Raw genomic sequence first — 25,705 nt, forward strand, 5'->3', positions numbered from 1 at the left:
CTTTCCGAGCTGATATTGCACTTTTAGTTTAGAAAAACAGACTAACAACATTCTCTGAAGCTTCAACCTCCTCCACTTTGAAGCTCGTCTGTGAACGGCTTAAAAGCAGCACAACTACAATGGAGGATATCCAGAGCTCACCCGAAGAGAATATTAACCAGCCCCAGGCCAATGCAGTATATTACACTCGGAGATTCCCCATCTGACCCTTCATTATTTTGAGGATGCTTCTTGAGGAATAGATCAGCTGGTATATTGCAGAGTATTGTTATCTTGTGCAACCATTCAACCATTTAAAATTGTCTACGTTGTAAGTAATGCATAACGGGGAGAATGAAAACAGAAATGCATAAATACAGCGGTTACCCTTGTACATAACGCACGGGGAAACTTTACAACCTAATCTCATGAGACACTATTACAAGAGGTGGGGATTTCATAGGTATTTGTACGGAGACATTGTACAAAACCATATATATACACACACACTATCTTGCCAAAAGTATCGGGACGCCCCTCCAAATCACTGAGTTCAATCCCTTCAATAAGTCCAAATATTATACAAAATATTCCACGCTCAACTGTTAGTGGGATTATAACAAAGTGGAAGCGATTGGGAACAACAGAAACTCAGCCACAAAGAGCGGGGTCAGCACATGCTGAGGGTCACAGAGCGGGGTCAGCACATGCTGAGGGTCACAGAGCGGGGTCAGCACATGCTGAGGGTCACAGAGCGGGATCAGCGCATGCTGAGGGTCACAGAGCGGGGTCAGCACATGCTGAGGGTCACAGAGCGGGGTCAGCGCATGCTGAGGGTCACAGAGCGGGGTCAGCACATGCTGAGGGTCACAGAGCGGGATCAGCGCATGCTGAGGGTCACAGAGCGGGGTCAGCACATGCTGAGGGTCACAGAGCGGGGTCAGCGCATGCTGAGGGTCACAGAGCGGGATCAGCGCATGCTGAGGGTCACAGAGCGGGGTCAGCACATGCTGAGGGTCACAGAGCGGGGTCAGCGCATGCTGAGGGTCACAGAGCGGGGTCAGCACATGCTGAGGGTCACAGAGCGGGGTCAGCGCATGCTGAGGGTCACAGAGCGGGGTCAGCACATGCTGAGGGTCACAGAGCGGGGTCAGCGCATGCTGAGGGTCACAGAGCGGGGTCAACGCATGCTGAGGGTCACAGAGCGGGGTCAGCACATGCTGAGGGTCACAGAGCGGGGTCAGCGCATGCTGAGGGTCACAGAGCGGGGTCAGCACATGCTGAGGGTCACAGAGCGGGGTCAGCGCATGCTGAGGGTCACAGAGCGGGGTCAGCGCATGCTGAGGGTCACAGAGCGGGGTCAGCGCATGCTGAGGGTCACAGAGCGGGGTCAGCGCATGCTGAGGGTCACAGAGCGGGGTCAGCGCATGCTGAGGGTCACAGAGCGGGGTCAGCGCATGCTGAGGGTCACAGAGCGGGGACAACTTTTTATTTCATAATTCTGAGTTATGTTCTAGTTTTGAATTTTTGTTATTATTATGTTTTATCTCATATTTCTGACTCGTGTCAGTTTTGACTTTGTCATTTGGCCCCTTAGTTCCAGTGAAAGTAACTCTTAATGCTTCACCAAGACATTTTGGACAATTTCATGCTCCCAACTTTGTGGGAACGGTTTGGGGACGGCCCTTTCCTGTCCCAGCATGACTGACCAGTGCACAACGCGTCTCCATAAACACATGGATGACTTTGGTGTGGAGGAATTTGAATCCTGACCTCAACCCGATAGAACACCTTTGGGATGAATTAGAGCGGAGACTGAGAGCCAGGCCTTCTCGTCCAACATCAGTGTCTGACCTCACAAATGCGCTTCATAAACACACTTGAGGAAAGCCTTCCCAGAAGAGCTGAAGCTGTTAGAGCTGCAAAGGGTGGGCGACTCCATATTATTACATTATTAATTGCTTTATAGATGGATTTTTGTGATTGCTTTAATTGCTCTATCCACTTTTGTTGTGTGGATAACAGAAGCACAGACCCTCTGCTGAATATCTCCTTCTGTGTTTCATCGGGGATAGTAAATGCTTTCATTTTTAGGTGAACTAATCCATTAAGTGCATGCCGACGGTGCAGAGATTGCCTGTCGCTGCTCAGTCTTTGGGTGAGTATCTCTAAATCATCTCTCCCTAAAGAAAATGGGACGACCGCCGGCCAAAAAAAACCACAATGAGCTCCTTATTGCTTTTATCTGCTCTCTTTTCTTGAGTGGTTTCCGATAGCAGTTTGCCTCTCCCTGACCTCTGATCTAGGAACAGCTACTCTTAAGACTCAATTATAAGTCTCGCTGGCTTTAAAGCAGAATGTAAATCTCGGTCGAAGGTGCTGTCAGTCACGGAGTAATGGTAGGTAGTGAGAGCGGATCTGGGAGTTTTTGTGGAGAGGATACTTGACGCTGCTTTATTATGCTGAGTCACGTCTGTTCTTCCTGGTACATTAAACCGGCTCCAACCGGCTCGGCAGGGAAAGCCGAGAGGAAACCGGTCACATGTAGATGTGGAGATTTCTAATCAAGTGTTGGTCATCGGAGTGTATGAGACTGACAAATGTTTCCCAGATAAAAGATAATCCGGCCTTTTTAGACCTTGTGAAAGATAATAATTGCACTTAATTGTATTCAAAGTGCTTCAAATCATCATTAAAGTATATTTAGAAAACTTGCTGATAATATAATATTATCATATTGTGTAATTCTTATCCAGACAGAAACATAGAGCCCTATTTTAATGATCTGAGCTCATGGTCCAAAAGGGGAGTCATGGGTGTGTTTTTGGCGTAACGTGCAATAAACCAATCAGTCTCATCTCCCTTTCCCTTTAAAAGCCATTTGTGTCAAATCAATCATCATTAAAGTATATTTAGAAAACTTGCTGATATTGTGTAATTATGTGGGTCGACACTATCTTGCGGTCTGGGATAATTCCTGTTTTTAATGTCTATTATTTTCGATTAACTACTTCACCTACATGCATATATCCAATTCAAAAGGGTTTTATTTACGCTTTATTTAAGTAAAATTTTCTTTGTCAAGTTTTTGCACTCATATTTTTTACTTGAGTACTTGAGTAAACTCTACTTAACTAAGAAAATAAGTCATTTTAACTCGGCCAGTAAAAGGTTGAGTAATTTCTGCTCAAAATGTTTTACTCAAACAATATAACACTGGATTAAACCACGCTTTTAAAGTGTGTGCTTTACTCAGAAACATAGGAGTAAATAATCCAGTAGATATTGTGTAGACTCCATATCTACTAATAGAAGTAACGCGGCACCTGAACACAGAGACTCAATACACAGTGACGGTAACATTCGATGGATCGTTTTTGAGTATGAATGTGTAATTTTGAGTAGAAAATTAATTCCCAATGACACAAAATGGCAAATTACTGAACCTAACAACAAAAGCAATGATAAAACAGTGTAAATACAGCTGGAAAACAGCCAAAAATCAATGTAGGTGAAATAGTACGCAGGACCTGGATATAGAAAATAATAAACAATTACAAAGCACACATTGGATCCCATCATAAATAGGGCTGCCACTAATGACTATTTTTATAATGATTAATCTATCAACTGATTTATTGATTAATCGAATAATATATCGGCTAATTTATTGATTAATATAATAATCTATCGGCTAATTTATCGATTAATCGATTAATCTATTGGCCAATTTATCACTTAGTCGATTAATCTATTGCCTAATTTATCGATTAATCAAATAATCGATCGATTAATCTATCAACTAATTGAATCGCAATAATTTTCAACAATTTAACTTAAAAACATTTAATATAACTTGCAACGTTGGCCTTCAGTAGTGTACTATAAAAAAGTATAAATGTAAACAAGCCCTTGACAAAAAGTAAAACTAAAAGTATTCAAAGTGCTTCAAATCATCATTAAAGTATATTTAGAAAACTTGCTGATATTGTGTAATTATGTGGGTCGACACTATGTTGCAGTCTGGGATAATTCCTGTTTTTAATGTCTATTATTTTATATTAACTACTTCACCAACATGCATATATGCAATACAAAAGGGTTTTATTTACACTGAAAAAAAAAACAAGTAAAATTTTCTTTGTCAAGGTTTTGCACGCATATTTTTTACTTAAATTTCACATATGGAATTGAGTAAACTCTACTTAACTAAGAAAATAAGTCATTTTAACTCGGCCAGTAAAAGGTTGAGTAATTTCTGCTCAAAATGTTTTACTCAAACAATATAACACTGGATTAAACCACGCTTTTAAAGTGTGTGCTTTACTCAGAAACATAGGAGTAAATAATCCAGTAGATATTGTGTAGACTCCATATCTACTAATAGAAGTAACGCGGCACCTGAACACAGAGACTCAATATACAGTGACGGTAACATTCGATGGATCGTTTTTGAGTATGAATGTGTAATTTTGAGTAGAAAATTAATTCCCAATGACACAAAATGGCAAATTACTGAACCTAACAACAAAAGCAATGATAAAACAGTGTAAATACAGCTGGAAAACAGCCAAAAATCAATGTAGGTGAAATAGTACGCAGGACCTGGATATAGAAAATAATAAACAATTACAAAGCACACATTGGATCCCATCATAATAATAGGGCTGCCACTAATGACTATTTTTATATTGATTAATCTATCGACTAATTTATCGATTAATCGAATACTCTCTCGGTTGATTTATCGATTAATCGAATACTCTTTCGGTTGATTTATCGATTAATCGACCGATCTATCAGCTAATTAAGTGCAATTATTATCTTTCACAATGTCTAAAAAGGCCGGATTATCTTTTATCTGGGAAACATTTGTCAGTCTCATACACTCCGATGACCAACACTTTGATAACTACCGATCAGAAATCTCTACATCTACATGTGACCGGTTTCCTCTCGGCTTTCCCTTTTGAGCCGGTTGGAGCCGGTTTAATGTACCAGGAAGAACAGACGTGACTCAGCATAATAAAGCAGCGTCAAGTATCCTCTCCACAAAAACTCCCAGATCCGCTCTCACTACCTACCACTAAACCCGTCTCCGGCGTGTTGACTCCGATTGTTTGAATATTACAATTAAATAATACTTAAATCGATATGTCATCCTCAATAAACCCGTCTCCAGCGTGTTGCCTCCGATCATTCGAATATTGCACTTTAATAATTATTTAATCAACATCATCCTCAATAAACCTGTCTCCAGCATGTTGCCCCCGGTCCCTCGAATATTCCCATCTATTATGACCTCTGAGCTGTAAAGCTGCCAGAATAATAATAATAATAATAATAATAATAATAATAATAATAATAATAATACGCTGTTTGTTAATTGGCCAGAGGAGAACTGGCACCCCGACTGAGCCTGGTTTCTCCCAAGGTTTATTTTTCTCCATTAGGTCACCTGATGGGGTTTTGGTTTCCTTGCCACTGTTGCCTCTGGCTTGGCTTGCTCAGTTGGGGACACTAAATTTGTCAACTAAACATTGAAATAAATCTAATTAATAAACTAAATTAACCATATAAACTAAATTACTGATCTAATTACTGATCTAAAGCCCACACTGTCACTGTATGATAATTGAAATGAACTGATGACATCAGCGTTTTTTCCAGAATGGCTGTACGGCTGAATAAAATGATGCTGCATTATTTTCCTGTCTAACACTGTAAAGCTGCTTTGAAACAATCTGCATTGTTAAAAGCGCTATATAAATAAAGTTGACTTGACTTGACTTGACATTACTCCTAATTATTCAAGCCCCAGTGCATGATGGGAACACCAGTATCAGAGAAGTTGAGTGTATGAGTCTGTATCTTTGACTCAAGGAAGCCTAGTTAGTCTTTGCAAAGATGGACACAGTTTGTGGCAAAAGTCTCCGCATTCACTAATCCATTAATTCTGCAGAAACTACACTGGTGCCACGTCTCCTCGTGTCCTTTCACTTGGCAGGCGTTGGCCTCTGGAAACGCACTGACGCCGAGGTGAAGTCGAGCCAGCTGGCGAGCCACATCTACCTCTTCTCCCCCACAGGTTGCCATTGTTTATTAATAATCCCAGCGGTCTGTGTTGGCAGCGGCGAGGCTGGAGCAGCTGGTGGGCCTCAGACGGAGGTTTTCTGTCACCAGTGTTTCCCCCATCGCCTAAGCAGTCGGGGGCCGCAGCGCAGCCTTTCATTCAGCCCTTTCATTACATAATTGTATGAATTATTGAGGTTAATCGCGGCAAATGACCATGGCTTTTAATAAATTATGAGGATCAGGCAAAAACGGCCACCCGGTCGACCCTCTGAAGGGCCACGTGCTTCCCTTCCAACCACCATGTAATCAACATTTAAAGGGTTTTGACAGATTCACGCATAATGTTATGAGGTTTAGAGTGTTATGTACGCAATAGACTGAGATGCACTGTGTATTCTGACACCTTCAGAACCAGCATTAACTTCTTGAGCAGTTTGAGCTCCAGTAGCTCGTCTGTTTGATCCGGCCAGCCTTCGCTCCCCAGCCTCGGCCGCCCATGACCCTGTGGCCGGTTCTCCACTGGTCCTCCATGACTCTGTGGCCGGTTCTCCACTGGTCCTTCATGACCCTGTGGCCGGTTCTCCACTGGTCCTCCATGACCCTGTGGCCGGTTCTCCACTGGTCCTCCATGACTCTGTGGCCGGTTCTCCACTGGTCCTCCATGACCCTGTGGCCGGTTCTCCACTGGTCCTCCATGACCCTGTGGCCGGTTCTCCACTGGTCCTTCATGACCCTGTGGCCGGTTCTCCACTGGTCCTTCATGACCCTGTGGCCGGTTCTCCACTGGTCCTCCATGACCCTGTGGCCGGTTCTCCACTGGTCCTTCATGACCCTGTGGCCGGTTCTCCACTGGTCCTCCATGACTCTGTGGCCGGTTCTCCACTGGTCCTTCATGACCCTGTGGCCGGTTCTCCACTGGTCCTCCATGACCCTGTGGCCGGTTCTCCACTGGTCCTCCATGACTCTGTGGCCGGTTCTCCACTGGTCCTCCATGACCCTGTGGCCGGTTCTCCACTGGTCCTCCATGACCCTGTGGCCGGTTCTCCACTGGTCCTTCATGACCCTGTGGCCGGTTCTCCACTGGTCCTCCATGACCCTGTGGCCGGTTCTCCACTGGTCCTCCATGACTCTGTGGCCGGTTCTCCACTGGTCCTCCATGACCCTGTGGCCGGTTCTCCACTGGTCCTCCATGACCCTGTGGCCGGTTCTCCACTGGTCCTTCATGACCCTGTGGCCGGTTCTCCACTGTTCCTCCATGACCCTGTGGCCGGTTCTCCACTGGTCCTTCATGACCCTGTGGCCGGTTCTCCACTGGTCCTCCATGACCCTGTGGCCGGTTCTCCACTGGTCCTCCATGACCCTGTGGCCGGTTCTCCACTGTTCCTCCATGACCCTGTGGCCGGTTCTCCACTGGTCCTTCATGACCCTGTGGCCGGTTCTCCACTGGTCCTTCATGACCCTGTGGCCGGTTCTCCACTGGTCCTCCATGACCCTGTGGCCGGTTCTCCACTGTTCCTCCATGACCCTGTGGCCGGTTCTCCACTGGTCCTTCATGACCCTGTGGCCGGTTCTCCACTGGTCCTCCATGACCCTGTGGCCGGTTCTCCAGACTGGGAACACCCCACAAGAGCTGCAGTTTTGGAGATGCTCTGACCCAGTCTTCTAGCCGTCACAATCTGGCCCTTGCCAAACTCGCTCAAATCCTTACGCTTGCCCATTTTTCCTGCTTCTAACACATCAACTCTGAGGACAAAATGTTCACTTGCTGCCTAATATATCCCACCCACTAACAGAGATCATCAGTGTTATTCACTTCACCGGTCATAATGTTATGCCTAATCGGTGTATATATGCACAAACATGATTATTTTCAACCTTCATTCTGACCCCATTTTTTAAGGCGTGTCATTAATCAGTCCCTCCAGAAAAACGTGATTATGCGATCGCATGATTTAATGCATAATCTGCCAAAGTCTGCATATTTATGCGGGGGCCGCATTTTTTCTAATATGCCGCACTTTCGCAGCGTAAATTGCCTATTTCCGCAAGCAAAATATGCAGGGCTAGCATGATTTCATAATCCCCGCATTTTCGTTGCAAAAAAGTCATATATATTAGCAGAAAGTTGACAAATGTTTGTTTACTTCACACAAGAGCTGCTATTTCCCCCTATTGCCATGGGAACGTTTTGAAGTGACGTAATTACCCGGCGTGAACGTCATCGAAAAGCTGCAAACCCCGCGGTGAAACCATAGATATCACTGAAACCATGAGGAAGCAAATTCCCATCTGCCAACAAAAATAACAGCAAAAGACCAAAGCAAAGCAGTTTCCCGATGTGTTGACCGACTTCAAAACACAGCATCATGAGTCGATTCAGCGGTTTGAAGCGTTATGAATCAGTGAGTCGATTCAGCGGTTTGGAGCGTTTTGAATCAGTGAGTCGATTCAGCGGTTTGAAGCGTTATGAATCAGTGAGTCGATTCAACGGTTTGAAGCGTTATGAATCAGTGAGTCGATTCAGCGGTTTGAAGCGTTATGAATCAGTGAGTCGATTCAGCGGTTTGAAGCGTTATGAATTAGTGAGTCGATTCAGCGGTTTTGAGCGTTATGAATCAGTGAGTCGATTCAGCGGTTTGGAGCGTTATGAATCAGTGAGTCGATTCAGCGGTTTGGAGCGTTATGAATCAGTGAGTCGATTCAGCGGTTTGGAGCGTTATGAATCAGTGAGTCGATTCAGCGGTTTGGAGCGTTATGAATCAGTGAGTCGATTCAGCGGTTTGGAGCGTTTTGAATCAGTGATTCGATTCAGTAGTTTGGAGAGTTATGAATCAGTGAGTCGATTCAGCGGTTTGAAGCGTTATGAATCAGTGAGTCAATTCAGCGGTTTGAAGCGTTATGAATCAGTGAGTCGATTCAGCGGTTTGGAGCGTTATGAATCAGTGAGTCGATTCAGCAGTTTGGAGCGTTATGAATCAGTGAGTCGATTCAGCGGTTTGAAGCGTTTTGAATCAGTGAGTCGATTCAGCGGTTTGGAGCGTTATGAATCAGTGAGTCAATTCAGCGGTTTGGAGCGTTATGAATCAGTGAGTCGATTCAGCGGTTTGGAGCGTTTTGAATCAGTGAGTCGATTCAGTGGTTTGGAGCATTATGAAACAGTGAGTCGATTCAGCGGTTTGAAGCGTTTTGAATCAGTGATTCGATTCAGCGGTTTGGAGAGTTATGAATCAGTGAGTCGATTCAGCGGTTTGGAGCGGTTTGAAGCGTTATGAATCAGTGAATCGATTCAGCGGTTTGGAGCGTTATGAATCAGTGAGTCGATTCAGCGGTTTGGAGCGTTTTGAATCAGTGAGTTGATTCAGTGGTTTGGAGCGTTATGAATCAGTGAATCGATTCAGTGGTTTGGAGCGTTATGAATCAGTGAGTCGATTCTGCGGTTTGGAGCGTTTTGAATCAGTGAGTTGATTCAGTGGTTTGGAGAGTTATGAATCAGTGAGTCGATTCAGCGGTTTGAAGCGTTTTGAATCAGTGAGTCGATTCAGCGGTTCGGAGCGTTATGAATCAGTGAGTCGATTCAGTGGTTTGGAGCATTATGAATCAGTGAGTCGATTCAGCGGTTTGAAGCGCTATGAATCGGTGAGTCGATTCAGCTGTTTGGAGCGTTTTGAATCAGTGAGTCGATTCAGCGGTTTGGAGTGTTATGAATCAGTGAGTCGATTCAGCGGTTTGGAGCGTTATGAATCAGTGAGTCGATTGAGCGTTATGAATCAGTGAGTCGATTCAGCGGTTTGGAGTATTATGAATCAGTGAGTCGATTCAGAGGTTTGGATCTTTATGAATCAGTGAGTAGATTCAGCGGTTTGGAGCATTATGAATCAGTGAGTCGATTCAGCGGTTTGAAGCGCTATGAATCGGTGAGTCGATTCAGCTGTTTTGAGCGTTTTGAATCAGTGAGTCGATTCAGCGGTTTGGAGCGTTATGAATCAGTGAGTCGATTCAGTGGTTTGGAGCGTTATGAATCAGTGAGTCGATTCAGCGGTTTGGAGCGTTATGAATCAGTGAGTCGATTCAGCGGTTTGGAGCGTTATGAATCAGTGAGTCGATTCAGCGGTTTGGAGTATTATGAATCAGTGAGTCGATTCAGAGGTTTGGATCTTTATGAATCAGTGAGTAGATTCAGCGGTTTGGAGCATTATGAATCAGTGAGTCGATTCAGTGGTTTGAATCACCAAAGTCACGTATTTCAGCAGTTTGACACGTGATCCGAATCATGATTCAACTCACTGATTCATAACGCTTCAAAGCTTCATGATGCCGTGTTTTGAAATCGTCATCACTATACAAGTCATTATTTAGGGTTTTTTTGCGCACAAAAACTATTCTCGTGGCTTTATAATGTTATTGTAGAACCACTGTAGTGAGATGGACTTTGTATCGACGTCTTTAGTGCCTTTTAAGGGTCTTGAGAGTGTAAAGTTGAGCCAATGGAGGCCTTTCAGAGCATCAGATTTACACTAAAATATCTTCATTTGTGTCTGAAGATGAACGGAGGTCTGACGGGTGTCCAACCACATGAGGGTCAGTCATTAATGACAGAATATTCATTTTTGGGTGAACTAACCCTTTAAGAGATTGCACTTTGTGCATTGGAAGCACTCAAATGTCTCTTTTGTAAAGCTACCTCTGTAAAACAGGAAGTTATTTATTCATTTTTTCAGAAGTTGTAGCATATTCCTACAGCTACAGAACTTGTTTGACTCAATGTTTTGTAAATGTGAGCCGTGTGTTTATTAAGGTCTTCAATAAAACAAGATGAGAACTTAAATATTGCCAGCACTTTCTGTGATGTAGTGCTTTTTTTCTCTTTCTCATCAAACTGCAGTTTTTGCAAGTTCCCGCAATTTCATAGCATAAAATTGCATAAATATCCCGCATTTTCCATCGCATTTTTTAAGAAAACGTGCCGCATAATCAAGGATTTTTGCCTGCAACAAACACAAAAAAAGCCGCATTTTTCTGGAAGGACTGATTAAACGGCCACTGTTCTGATTGGCTGACGTCAGGGCATAGGAAACAGTCTCCGCCCACTCGTGATTAAAAACATCATCCATGTAAACCCGTCATTTATGGCCAAAGCATTATCAAATTGCTTGTAACACTTTACTTGAAGCCTTTATATATTATTGCATATGATCCCGAGACTTCATCTAAAGCTCCAATCCTGAGGCGTCTCTATATTCCCTTCCTTTCATAACCCGGCCTCCAGTTCTTATTCTATAGTCTCATTTGACTCATAATTGCACAAATCAGATCATCTCCTCAAAGAATGGAGCACACATTACCTCCAGCTTCGCTGATAGACTTATTTCACAGACATTATTAAATGATATGAAACAGAAGCTCTGCAGTCACTTTCATAACAGCTAATATACTTAATAGCCTAATCAAAAACTCCCTATGCCCAGAGCAATCCAGTTATGATTCTCAGAGGCAGCTGGGATATGAAAGGATATGTTTTAGATAAAGTTATTCCTCCCAGTGTCACAGGAACTCTTTATATCTGAAGCCATCCGTCTGAGAAACGAGGAGGGAGGTTATGAAAATGAGACGCAAGGTTAAAGACGTAAACATCTTTTGTTGACTGAAATAAAATAAACGCAAACATAACTAAAATATGAATGCAGAACCTAACCATGACCTTAAATCACACGGAGCAGAATAAAGCCGGTCACATGAAGCCAATGGAGCAACAGCGTTACTGAATCTCTCATCAGCTGAGTATAGGCAATATTAATAATAATAAATTAAATTTAAAAAATGTTTTATTGTTGTTGTTGTTGATTATTAAGCATAATTTGTTTACAAATAATAAAGGGATCAATATGATCAAAATATAACAATATATATTTTATTTCTATTTTTATTATTATTATTATTATTATTATTATTATTATTATTATTATTATTATTATTATTATTATTATTATTATTATTATGTTGTTGTTGTTGTTGTTGTATTTATTATTCATAATCTGTTCACAGATAATAAAAAGGATGAATATGATCAAATATATTTTTATTTCTATTTATTATCATCATCATCATCATCATCATCATCATCATCATCATCATCATCATCATCAATATTTTTTTCAATTATTTGTTTGTTTACTTAAAATCCAACTATAAATATTATATTTCTATTTATTAGTAGTAGTGGTGGTTTTATGTATGTATTTATTTATTTATTTATTTATTTATTTATTTATTTATTTATTATTATTATTATTATTATTATTATTATTATTATTATTATTATTATTATTATTATGTATTTATTATTCATAATCTGTTTACAGATAACAAAAAAAGGATCAATATGATCAAAGTCTAACAATATATTTTAATTATTATTTTTGTTATTATTATCATCATCAATATTTTTTCCAATTATTTGCTTACTTACAAATAATAAAAAGTTAAATATGATAAAAAATGAACAATGTATTTTTATTTTTATTAATTCATTCATTTATTTACATACAATAAAAAAGTTAAATATGATTAAAATCGAACAATATATTTTATATGTATATTTATTAGTAGTAGTGGTGGTTTTGTTTGCTTAATTATTTATTTATACATATTTATATTTTTATGTATGTATTTACAAATAATAAAAATGTAAATATGATTAAAGCCTAACAATATATTGTATTATTATTATTATTATTATTATTATTATTATTATTATTATTATTATATCAATGCATATTTTTATGTTATTTATTTATTTATTTACAAATAATAAAAAAGTTCAATATGATTAAAATAGAACAATATATCTATATTTTATTATTATTATTAATATTTATTTACTTATTTATTTACAAATAATGAAAGATCTTTCTTTCTTTCTTTCTTTCTTTCTTTCTTTCTTTCTTTCTTTCTTTCTTTCTTTCTTTCTTTCTTTCTTTCACAGGCTTTAGTTGCATGACTGACATGAGAGTGTTTTCTGAGACGGCCAGTGAATGAACTGTGTTTGTGCAGCTCTCTCTCTCTCTCTCTCACACACACACACACACACACACACACACACACAGTGAGGCAGTGCGCGATCTGTCCACATCTCTAATGCCCATGAAGTCAATCAATCTGACATGCATGTTTTTCTCAGAGCTTATATCATATATCATATGAGGCATAAGTACGGCAATAACCATCCCAACATCAGTGAAGTAAATCCTGCCAAGAGGACTTCATAATGAGCGGAGGAATCTCTGGAGGCCGGCGAGGGGAATATCTGACCCGTAAATGCTGGATTCGGGCGTCTATATTAATCCTGCAAGCCTGATGATATTCATCTGAGTTCCCCGCGCCGATCTCATATTAGCATAGAGGATTATTATCAGCGGGCTAATTTCAGCAGATAGCTCATTTCTGTTAACACAAGGTGTTCCGAGATCACGGAAACCCACAGATCGACTTTACCGTGCTCTGCAATTACCAGATCCCGGAGAGACGAGCCGGGACGATCTGCTCAAAGTGCTGCATTCATCAGGCGCGATCCGGGCGCTGTAGCATCACTGGGGCAGAACTCTAGGTCATAATGACGAAGATCATGTGCATATTCACATCTAATCATCATCATGCAGTCTGATCATGTTTACATTCTGCTGGTTTAAAGGGACAGCTCACCCAAAAATGAACATTCTGCCATAATCATAAAAGCAGATGTTTTGAGATGTGAGGGTGAGCTATGCCTTTAAAAGCGGGTTCCCATTGTAACAACTAACCGAACACACTGTGACAACATGCCCCGCTCTCAGAGTCAGAGTCAGTGTGTGTGTGTGTGTGTGTGTGTGTGTGAATGTGTGTTTTAACAATGGACATGTTCAATAGGTTTATGTAGTCACGGACTTTCACAAATAAATCCACTTTACTGGAGTACACTCTAAAAAAAGCTGGGTTAAAAACAACCCAAGTTGGGTTGTTTTAAGCAAACATTTAACCCAACGGCTGGGTTAAAATGACCCAATTGCTGTTAGGTCAGTCCATTTTCAACCCAACTTGGGTTGTTTTTAACCCAGGATTTTTTAGAGTGTAAACGGTGTGGCAACTTGCCCCAGTTGCCCTTATCATTTGAATAATTAATCCACATTAATAAATAATATCTCGTTTATCATCACCTCAGCTTTTACACTCTAAAAAATGCTGGGTTAAAACAAACCAAGTTGGATTGAAAATGGACTAACCCAGCAATTGGGCTGTTTTATCACAGTGAATGGGTTATTTTAACACTGCGGTCGGGTTAAATGTTTGCTTAAAACAACCCAATCGCTGGGTTTGTCCATTTTCAACCCAACTTGGGTTGTTTTTAACCCAGCATTTGTTAGAGTGCATCATAAACATGAATAATCGGAGCTGATGAATGCATCATCGAAACGGCTTTCATAGTGCCTGTTTTATAAAACGATACACTCTAAAGAACGCTGGGTTAAAAATATCCCAAATTGGATTGGAAACTAACCCAGCCATTGGGTTGTTTTAACCCAGCGATTGGGTTGTTTTAAGAAAACATTTAACCTAACCGCTGGGTTAAAACGACCCAATCACTGGGTTAGTCAATTTTCAACCCACCTTGGGTTGTTTTTAACCCAGGATTTTTTAGAGTGTAAACGGTGTGACAACTTGCCCCGGTTGCCCTTATCATTTGAATAATTAATCCACATTAATAAATAATATCTCGTCTATCATCACCTCAGCTTTTACACTCTAAAAAATGCTGGGTTAAAAATAACCCAAGTTGGGTTGAAAATGGACTAACCCAGCAATTGGTTGTTTTAACTCAGTGATTGGGTTGTTTTAACTCAGCGATTGGGTTGTTTTAAGCAAACATTTAAAATTGGGTTAAAACAACCCAATCGCTGGGTTAGTCCATTTTCAACCCAACTTGGGTTATTTTTAACCCAGCATTTGTACCGTTATCGTCTCCGTGCAAACGACAAACACACGGATTTGTGAAAACGGTGATCATGCACACGCTAACGGCGCGCAGTGTCATTTGGATAATTAATCCACATTTGCAATGAATAATAATATCTCGTCTATCATCACGTCAGCTTTTACATCCACATTTTTTAATACATAAACAATAGTCAGCAGTTCAAATGATGTCACTCGTTTATTTATTTATCGTTTAGTAAAGGCGAAGAATCAGAAATCATCGTAAACATAAATACTCATCTGTTCGCTCGACAACTTTCATTTATTAGGCGCCTAAAAACACGTCTTTTGAAAACGGTTCAATGATAGCGTGTAAACTACAAACTCGTGAATGTGTGAACTAAGTGCGCGTTTCTGTACGAAGTGGCGTCGCCATCTACTGGTCAGGCTGGAGAATGCATCGCTTTAGTCCGTGTGATCGTGACAGCGTTATCTCATGTGCGTGAAAACTGCAGTGTCGTGTAAACGCACACTCAGCCTCGTTATCTTCACAGACCCGCACAATAAACAAGCAGGCGTTCAGTAGAACAGCACATATTCTTCCTCAGGACCCGACGCCAAGCCGCCCAGCTGCAGCCTTTCACGCGCCTGCCAGCGGGAGACAGAGCTCATTATTCCCTCGGCCAAAGCAGCGCGTCGTTGATATTCTGGTCTTGGTCTATGAGCCGAGCCGCCGTCCACAGCTCCTTCTCTCTCTCTTTATTCCCTCCGTCAATGACCATCAGAACAGCTAACACACACACACACACGCCTGGGCTGGGCTTGTGGAGAATTAGACAGTAATGCAGTGCATTATGTCAATTACGAGAGTGGCTATTTTGCATGAAAATGTGCTATATATTCCTCTCTCATTAGTATGTGACAACATGCCCCGCCACTGGTGATAAAGTGCTCAAATCATGCAAAAATGGTTATTCCACCTTAAAAAGGCTGTTTAAACAGATTTACTGTCATTCCAAACCTCGTTTAAAAATAAATAGTTGATTAAAATCAAACAATGTCACTTTTTTTCAATATTTCTTCCTCCCGTTAGAGAGATGTGACAACATGCCCCACTACAGGTGTTAAAGTGCTCATATAATGCAATTATTTGGTTATAAATGCAGCTGTTTAAAGGGATAGCTCACCCAAAAACAGTCAATTCTCTCATCATGTATTCCCCCTCGTGCCCTTCCACACCTGTCCTACTTCTTGTTTAAGAATAAAACAGTGTTGATTTGAGGCATGTCCTCCTTCAGTTAGACAGATGATGTGTTTTCCCTCTTTAGATCATAACTAATAAATCAGATTAACTCAAGTAGAAGGTTCAGTGCAAACTGCTCATTAAATATAGGCTAATAATAAATAAATTGCGTATAATTATGACTTGGGGAGAAAAAAATAAATAAAACATCCCTGCTACAGTCCAAATTGGGCCACAAAGAGCAGCTGAGAGCCTGCTGCATGAGCACCGATCATTAAAATTGACGGGACATCATAATTTTGCATAATATTAGAAGTGCATATCGACCAGGTTTGATTCACTGCGCCAGTAATGGGATGCATCCCGGAAAAACTCTTTAGGACTGCGCCGTTCGCTTTGTGTCCATCATAATCACTCAATTACCAAAAGCTTCAAAGTCAAATTTGACATCAAGCGCAAAAAGCGCGCGAGCTCCCCCAACAGTTGCGCGTCAGAAGCGCATTCGCACCGGTTCACCTCCAGCTCTGAGCCTCTCCATGCCCGAGCCGCGCACTTCACATCCCGCTGCATCACAGCACCAGTGCGCCTCAGAACCTGCCCTGGGACTGTTGTGCTTTCTACCGCAGTCTGCATGTTTATTGACTTTGCAGATGCAGCAGGAAAAATACAAAGGAGAAAACAGTGTTGCGTCCTCCAAGCGTCCAGTGATTCATTCAGCCTCTCCAAACGCGTATGGTGTCGCGACTAACGTGCTCTGCGTGCGCTCTGATGGCCATTCGAGTCGACTCAGCAAAGGACAGCGTCAAACCCCAAACACGCCAACTTGCTCTCGGTGTGCAACAATGAGCAATGCGTGGACTGAAAACAGATCTCGCGCGCGCGCGCGCAAACGAAAGCATCTGCAGTCCAGTTGCAATCCGTGCAGAACACACACTCTCGTCCCCCTCAAAGCGATGCGTTTCAAATCCCTCCGAGATTGAGCTCCACATGCACGCACGCGGCTTCGCCACAGACTCACCTGAAACTGCTGCTCCCGCGGCTCGGGGATCTGACGCTCCGCGCTGCTTTAAAGTTCGGCTGAGGCTCCGGGTCCGGCGCTCATGCTGCTGGCTCTGGTGTGCGGATGGGTCGGCGGTTCCTCTCATGCTCAAGAGGGACAAATCCGGCGGCTCGGTTCGCAGAGCGGCATCTGAGAAACACGCAGAATATCCGACAGCAGTGCAGCTCCGGCTGGAGAGATGGAGAGTCCGACTGATGCTGAGAAACGAGGAGGAGGCGCTGAGCATCACTTTACTGGATTGTAGAGGAGGGTGATGGCAGACAGAAAGGGGAGGGACTCAAACACATGCAGTGTGTGGAGGAGAGAGAGAGAGAGAGAGAGAGAGAGAGAGAGAGAGAGAGAGAGAGAGAGAGAGAGAGAGAGAGAGAGAGAGACCGTCTTTATTTGTTTTGATTAATAATATGGACCACAAAACCAGTTATATTTCTATTGAGATTTATGCATCATCTGAAGCTGAATAAATAATATTTCCATTGATGTGTGGTTTGTTAGGATCGGACAATAATTGAAAATATGGAATCTGAGGGTGCAATAAAATCTAAATATTGAGAAAATCTCCTTTAAAGTTGTGCAAATGAAGTCCTTAGCAACGCATATTACTACTAATAATACATTTATGGTGACGTTTAACTAGTGAAAATACAATTACTGATATCAGCAATTCATATTTCTGCGAGTGACGACATCATTGTGGATATCCAGAAGTAACATTTTAACTAGTGAAAACTGAATTGTTGCCTGAATTGTTGCTGAAAAGTCTTGCCATGGAACATACAATGAGTGATAAGAGTGTGTGAGAGTGATAAGAGTGTGTGAGAGTGATAAGAGTGTGTGTTCATTACCAGCGATGCAACTCAAACCCTGAGGACAAACAGATATTAGAAGGCATCTTTAATTACACAATAAAGTCTGCACATAATTAATAAACAGAGAGGGGATCATATGGATGTCAGGTAACTGGACACTGGATTGTTCTTGGTTTCATACATGTGCTGTCCGTGGTGCTGGACACTGGATTGTTCTGGGTTTCATACATGTGCTGTCCGTGGTGCTGGACACTGGATTGTTCTGGGTTTCATACATGTGCTGTCTGTGGTGCTGGACACTGGATTGTTCTGGGTTACATACATGTGCTGTCCGTGGTGCTGGACACTGGATTGTTCTGGGTTTCATACATGTGCTGTCCGTGGTGCTGGACACTGGATTGTTCTGGGTTTCATACATGTGCTGTCCGTGGTGCTGGACACTGGATTGTTCTGGGTTTCATACATGTGCTGTCCGTGGTGCTGGACACTGGATTGTTCTGGGTTACATACATGTGCTGTCCGTGGTGCTGGACACTGGATTGTTCTGGGTCACATACATGTGCTGTCTGTGGTGCTGGACACTGGATTGTTCTGGGTTTCATACATGTGCTGTCCGGGGTGCTGGACACTGGATTGTTCTGGGTTACATACATGTGCTGTCCGTGGTGCTGGACACTGGATTGTTCTGGGTTACATACATGTGCTGTCCGTGGTGCTGGACACTGGATTGTTCTGGGTCACATACATGTGCTGTCTGTGGTGCTGGACACTGGATTGTTCTGGGTTTCATACATGTGCTGTCCGGGGTGCTGGACACTGGATTGTTCTGGGTTACATACATGTGCTGTCCTTGGTGCTGGACACTGGATTGTTCTGGGTTTCATACATGTGCTGTCCGTGGTGCTGGACACTGGATTGTTCTGGGTTACATACATGTGCTGTCCGAGGTGCTGGACACTGGATTGTTCTGGGTTTCATACATGTGCTGTCTGAGGTGCTGGACACTGGATTGTTCTGGGTTACATACATGTGCTGTCCTTGGTGCTGGACACTGGATTGTTCTGGGTTTCATACATGTGCTGTCCGTGGTGCTGGACACTGGATTGTTCTGGGTTACATACATGTGCTGTCCGTGGTGCTGGACACTGGATTGTTCTGGGTTACATACATGTGCTGTCTGAGGTGCTGGACACTGGATTGTTCTGGGTTACATACATGTGCTGTCCGTGATGCTGGACACTGGATTGTTCTGGGTTACATACATGTGCTGTCCGTGGTGCTGGACACTGGATTGTTCTGGGTTTCATACATGTGCTGTCCGTGGTGCTGGACACTGGATTGTTCTGGGTTTCATACATGTGCTGTCCGTGGTTCTGGACACTGGATTGTTCTGGGTTTCATACATGTGCTGTCCGTGGTGCTGGACACTGGATTGTTCTGGGTTACATACATGTGCTGTCCGTGATGCTGGACACTGGATTGTTCTGGGTCACATACATGTGCTGTCCGTGATGCTGGACACTGGATTGTTCTGGGTTACATACATGTGCTGTCCGTGGTGCTGGACACTGGATTGTTCTGGGTCACATACATGTGCTGTCTGTGGTGCTGGACACTGGATTGTTCTGGGTTTCATACATGTGCTGTCCGGGGTGCTGGACACTGGATTGTTCTGGGTTACATACATGTGCTGTCCTTGGTGCTGGACACTGGATTGTTCTGGGTTTCATACATGTGCTGTCCGTGATGCTGGACACTGGATTGTTCTGGGTTACATACATGTGCTGTCCGTGGTGCTGGACACTGGATTGTTCTGGGTTTCATACATGTGCTGTCCGTGGTGCTGGACACTGGATTGTTCTGGGTTTCATACATGTGCTGTCCGTGATGCTGGACACTGGATTGTTCTGGGTTTCATACATGTGCTGTCCGTGGTGCTGGACACTGGATTGTTCTGGGTTACATACATGTGCTGTCCGTGGTGCTGGACACTGGATTGTTCTGGGTCACATACATGTGCTGTCCGTGGTGCTGGACACTGGATTGTTCTGGGTCACATACATGTGCTGTCCGTGGTGCTGGACACTGGATTGTTCTGGGTCACATACATGTGCTGTCCGTGGTGCTGGACACTGGATTGTTCTGGGGTACATACATGTGCTGTCCGTGGTGCTGGACACTGGATTGTTCTGGGTCACATACATGTGCTGTCCGTGGTGCTGGACACTGGATTGTTCTGGGTCACATACATGTGCTGTCCGTGGTGCTGGACACTGGATTGTTCTGGGTTACATACATGTGCTGTCCGTGGTGCTGGACACTGGATTGTTCTGGGTTACATACATGTGCTGTCCGTGGTGCTGAACACTGGATTGTTCTGGGTCACATACATGTGCTGTCCGTGGTGCTGGACACTGGATTGTTCTGGGTTACATACATGTGCTGTCCGTGGTGCTGGACACTGGATTGTTCTGGGTCACATACATGTGCTGTCCGTGGTGCTGGACACTGGATTGTTCTGGGTTACATACATGTGCTGTCCGTGGTGCTGGACACTGGATTGTTCTGGGTTACATACATGTGCTGTCCGTGGTGCTGGACACTGGATTGTTCTGGGTCACATACATGTGCTGTCCGTGGTGCTGGACACTGGATTGTTCTGGGTCACATACATGTGCTGTCCGTGGTGCTGGACACTGGATTGTTCTGGGTTACATACATGTGCTGTCCGTGGTGCTGGACACTGGATTGTTCTGGGTTACATACATGTGCTGTCCGTGGTGCTGGACACTGGATTGTTCTGGGTTACATACATGTGCTGTCCGTGGTGCTGAACACTGGATTGTTCTGGGTCACATACATGTGCTGTCCGTGGTGCTGGACACTGGATTGTTCTGGGTTACATACATGTGCTGTCCGTGGTGCTGGACACTGGATTGTTCTGGGTCACATACATGTGCTGTCCGTGGTGCTGAACACTGGATTGTTCTGGGTCACATACATGTGCTGTCCGTGGTGCTGGACACTGGATTGTTCTGGGTTACATACATGTGCTGTCCGTGGTGCTGGACACTGGATTGTTCTGGGTCACATACATGTGCTGTCCGTGGTGCTGGACACTGGATTGTTCTGGGTTACATACATGTGCTGTCCGTGGTGCTGGACACTGGATTGTTCTGGGTTACATACATGTGCTGTCCGTGGTGCTGGACACTGGATTGTTCTGGGTCACATACATGTGCTGTCCGTGGTGCTGGACACTGGATTGTTCTGGGTCACATACATGTGCTGCCCGTGGTGCTGGACACTGGATTGTTCTGGGTCACATACATGTGCTGTCCGTGGTTTTGGACACTGGATTGTTCTGGGTTACATACATGTGCTGCCCGTGGTGCTGGACACTGGATTGTTCTGGGTCACATACATGTGCTGTCCGTGATGCTGGACACTGGATTGTTCTGGGTTTCATACATGTGCTGTCCGTGGTGCTGGACACTGGATTGTTCTGGGTTACATACAAGTATTTTTATATTTTATTTTATTTCACAGAACGTTTCTCTTATTCCAAGTTACAGAAATATATTTGTTTAGGGTTTAGTTTTATTTATTTTAATAGAGACAGGGTTGGAAATTTAATCACCCTTTATAATACATAAGAGTTGCAACAGTTTTTATTGTACAAATAATGTTTTCTTCAAAATAAAGCAAACACTTTTGAAATCATATGTGTTCAGCTTAGTCATAGATAACATTCATCTAATTAAATATATCCATAAATCCCAAATGGTTTCGGTTACATTCAGTTACATTATATCAATGTTTTGAACTACAGATTCAATCTTGTGTAACATCCATAGACAAAATTGGCCTTAAAAATAATTGGCATAGCCAAACATAGTAATTTACCAAGATCCAGACCAATATAATAAGACCAGGCCTAGACCAAGACCTGGGACCATTTTACACCCAAAAACCATTTGAAGGAACTGAAACTCCATTGCTGTATTCAGTGTTTAAAATGAAATGAGATATGGGGATTGGTGAAGACAGGGTGCCGATCTGCGGTCAAGGTGATTATCGCCTTAAGAACTGTACTGTAGATAGACTGAGACCATGAACAGAAACCCAGCCCACGCTTACATGGTTTATGAGCTCTCAAGATCAAGACTCAGGCCAGAGTTATTTTAGTGTCGAGATAACTTCAACCTTGCAACCTGTCACTCACATGAGATCCACCAATAACAAACCACAACCATTCAATCAATCCCCCACAGACACAATCAAGCCCCGCCCCTACATTTGTTCTTATTTGTGAAGCGTTTATCTCTGATATACGGCACAATAGAGAAGAAAACATTCTGTTTCAAGCAAACACTGTTGTCTTTTTTCCTATTAGATGTTGCATAAAGCCGATCACGCATCCATCTCATGAAGTTCTGACCGAAACGCCTCTTCTGGATGTTTTCACAGCTCATTTTCACCTCTGATCACGTCTGTCTGATCTTTATTGGTGATTATGTCGCAGATACTGGCTGTCTGTCGGTTCATATATATTTAAAGGCGATGCGTCCTGAAGTCAAGCATGTATAACCCAGCAGTTTGACATGACACACGGCTCACAGCGGCACATATGTGTGCTTGACATGTTAAAAACACTGACAACCCACTGATGACAGCTCTCTGCAGGTTTGGCTTGCAGATCGTGGTCAATCCGTCATGATTTCTCATTACCACGATCTGCCATGACATTTTTATCTCAGAGGTTGAGCTTATGGTCGGATCAATCTCGCCGGGCTTCAGAAACGCTCCTGTATCTTCCAGAGATGGACTGTGTTCCTCTAAACAACTCAAATGTTGGTGTTTGAGCTACACGCTCAACTATTAAGACCACACTACTTTATTATCTTTATTATCTACACCACTGTAATAAATGTTTAAAGGTTTTTTATTTAATCATATTTTATTATTTGTTTATTTTATCATGTTTTATTATTTATTTATTTCATCATGTTTTATTATTTATTTGTTTTGTCATGTTTTATTTTTTTATTTGATAAAAAATTTTTATTTTATTTTATCATGGTTTATTATTTAATTATTTATTTTATCATGTTTTATTAATTTTTATTTTATCATTTTTTATTATTTTTTATTTTGTCATGTTCTATTATTTATTTATTTTATCATGTTTTATTATTTATTTATTTTTTATCATATGTTTTATTTATTTATATTATCATATTTTATTATTTATTTATTTTATCATGTTTTATTATTTATTTAATCATGTTTTATTATTTATTTAATCATGTTTTATTTTCATTATTTCATTATTTCATTTCATTTATTAAGACTACACTACTGTCTTTATTATCTACACCACTGTAATACATTTTTAAAGGTTATTTATTTAATCATATTTTATTATTTAATTATTTAATCATATTTTATTATTTATTTATTTATTTACAAAAACATGTTTTTTATCATAGTTTTTATTTTTATTATATCATATTTTTAATTTTTTTTATTTTATATAATGTGTTATTTTTTATTTGATTATATTTTATTTATTTATTTTTTATCATGCGTTTTATTTTTTATTTTATCATATTTTTTATTTATTTATTTTATCATGTTTTATTATTTATTTAATCATGTTTTATTATTTATTTAATGATGTTTTATTTTTATTATTTCATCATATTTGATTATTTATTTGACAATGTTTTATTATTTATTTATTTTATCATATGTTTAATTTTTAATTTTATCATGTTTTATTATTTATTTATTTTATCAGATTTCACTATTTATTTATTTTATCATGTTTTATTGTTTATTTATTTTTATCATATGTTTTATTTATTTATTTTATCATATTTTATCATTTAATTATCTTATCATGTTTTATTATTTATTTATTTTATCATGTTTTATAATAGTTTTATCATATGTTTTAATTTTTTTATATTGTCATATTTTGTTATTTTTTATTTTATCAGATTTTATTATTTATTTATTTTGTCATATTTTTTTTATTTTTTTTATTTTATCAAGTTTTTATTGTTTATTTTATCATGTTTTATTTATTTTATTTTATTATATTTTATTGTTTTTATTTTATCATATTTTTTTATTTTTTTATATTGTCATATTTTGTTATTTTTTATTTTATCAGATTTTATTATTTATTTATTTTGTCATATTTTTTTATTTTTCTATTTTATGAGATTTTTTTATTTTTTTATTTTATCATATTTTATTTTTTTTTTTTGTCATATTTTACTATTTATTTATTTTATCATATTTTATTATTTTTTATTTTATCATATTTTATTATTTATTTAGTTTTATCATATTTTATTATTTTTTTATTTTATCATGTTTTTTTATTTATTTATTAATCATATTTTATTATTTAATTATTTCATCATGTTTTATTATTTATTTATTTAATCATATTTTATTATTTATTTATTTTATCAGATTTTATTATTTATTTATTTAATCATATTTTATTATTTATTTATTTTATCAGATTTTATTATTTATTTATTTTATCAGATTTTATTATTTATTTATTTTATCAGATTTTATTGTTTATTTATTTTATCAGATTTATTATTTATTTATTTTATCATTTTTATTATTTATTTATTTGTATCATATTTTATTATTTATTAATTTTATCAGATTTTATTATTTATTTATTTGATCAGATTTTACTATTTATTTATTTTATCATATTTTATTATTTATTTATTTATCATGTTTTATTATTTTTTTATTTTATCAGATTTTATTATTTTTTTATTTTATCAGATTTTATTATTTATTTATTTTGTCATATTTTTTTATTTTTCTATTTTATGAGATTTTTTTATTTTTTTATTTTATCATATTTTATTTATTTTTTTGTCATATTTTACTATTTATTTATTTTATCATATTTTATTATTTTTTATTTTATCATATTTTATTATTTATTTAGTTTTATCATATTGTATTATTTATTTATTTTATCATGTTTTATTATTTATTTATTAATCAGATTTTATTATTTAATTATTTTATCATGTTTTATTATTTATTTATTTAATCATATTTTATTATTTATTTATTTTATCAGATTTTATTATTTATTTATTTAATCATATTTTATTATTTATTTATTTTATCAGATTTTATTATTTATTTATTTTATCAGATTTATTATTTATTTATTTTATCATTTTTATTATTTATTTATTTTTATCATATTTTATTATTTATTAATTTTATTAGATTTTATTATTTATTTATTTTATCAGATTTTACTATTTATTTATTTTATCAGATTTTATTATTTATTTATTTATCATGTTTTATAATTTTTTTATTTTATCAGATTTTATTATTTTTTTATTTTATCATACCCAGAGCCTGTCTGCGGTAGAGCTCAGGTTTATGGAATAAAGGTCCTGCAGAAAGAGCAGTAAATCACAGGCAGCAGAGACGGGTCTGCAGCAGGAGTCAGTGGATCGGCCTGAATGAATCTAGCGCTGTGGCAGCCTCTGCGATTGCCATACAGAGCTGATGGCGTTTTGACTGATG

The 25,705-nt window shown here is 39.6% G+C and overlaps 1 protein-coding gene across 1 annotated transcript in view; it reads right to left on the reverse strand.

The window, feature by feature from the left end:
• Positions 1 to 17,599, reverse strand: part of brinp1 (bone morphogenetic protein/retinoic acid inducible neural-specific 1) — a 285,384-nt gene extending 267,785 nt beyond the window's left edge. The window contains exon 1 of the mRNA XM_079814697.1: positions 17,262 to 17,599. The gene's annotated coding sequence lies outside the window, so the exon portion shown is untranslated. The remainder of the gene's footprint in view (positions 1 to 17,261) is intronic.
• Positions 17,600 to 25,705: the final 8,106 nt, after the last annotated feature.

Source organism: Gobio gobio, assembly GCF_949357685.1.
Source record: "Gobio gobio genome assembly, chromosome: 4".
NCBI classification, from domain to species: domain Eukaryota; kingdom Metazoa; phylum Chordata; class Actinopteri; order Cypriniformes; family Gobionidae; genus Gobio; species Gobio gobio.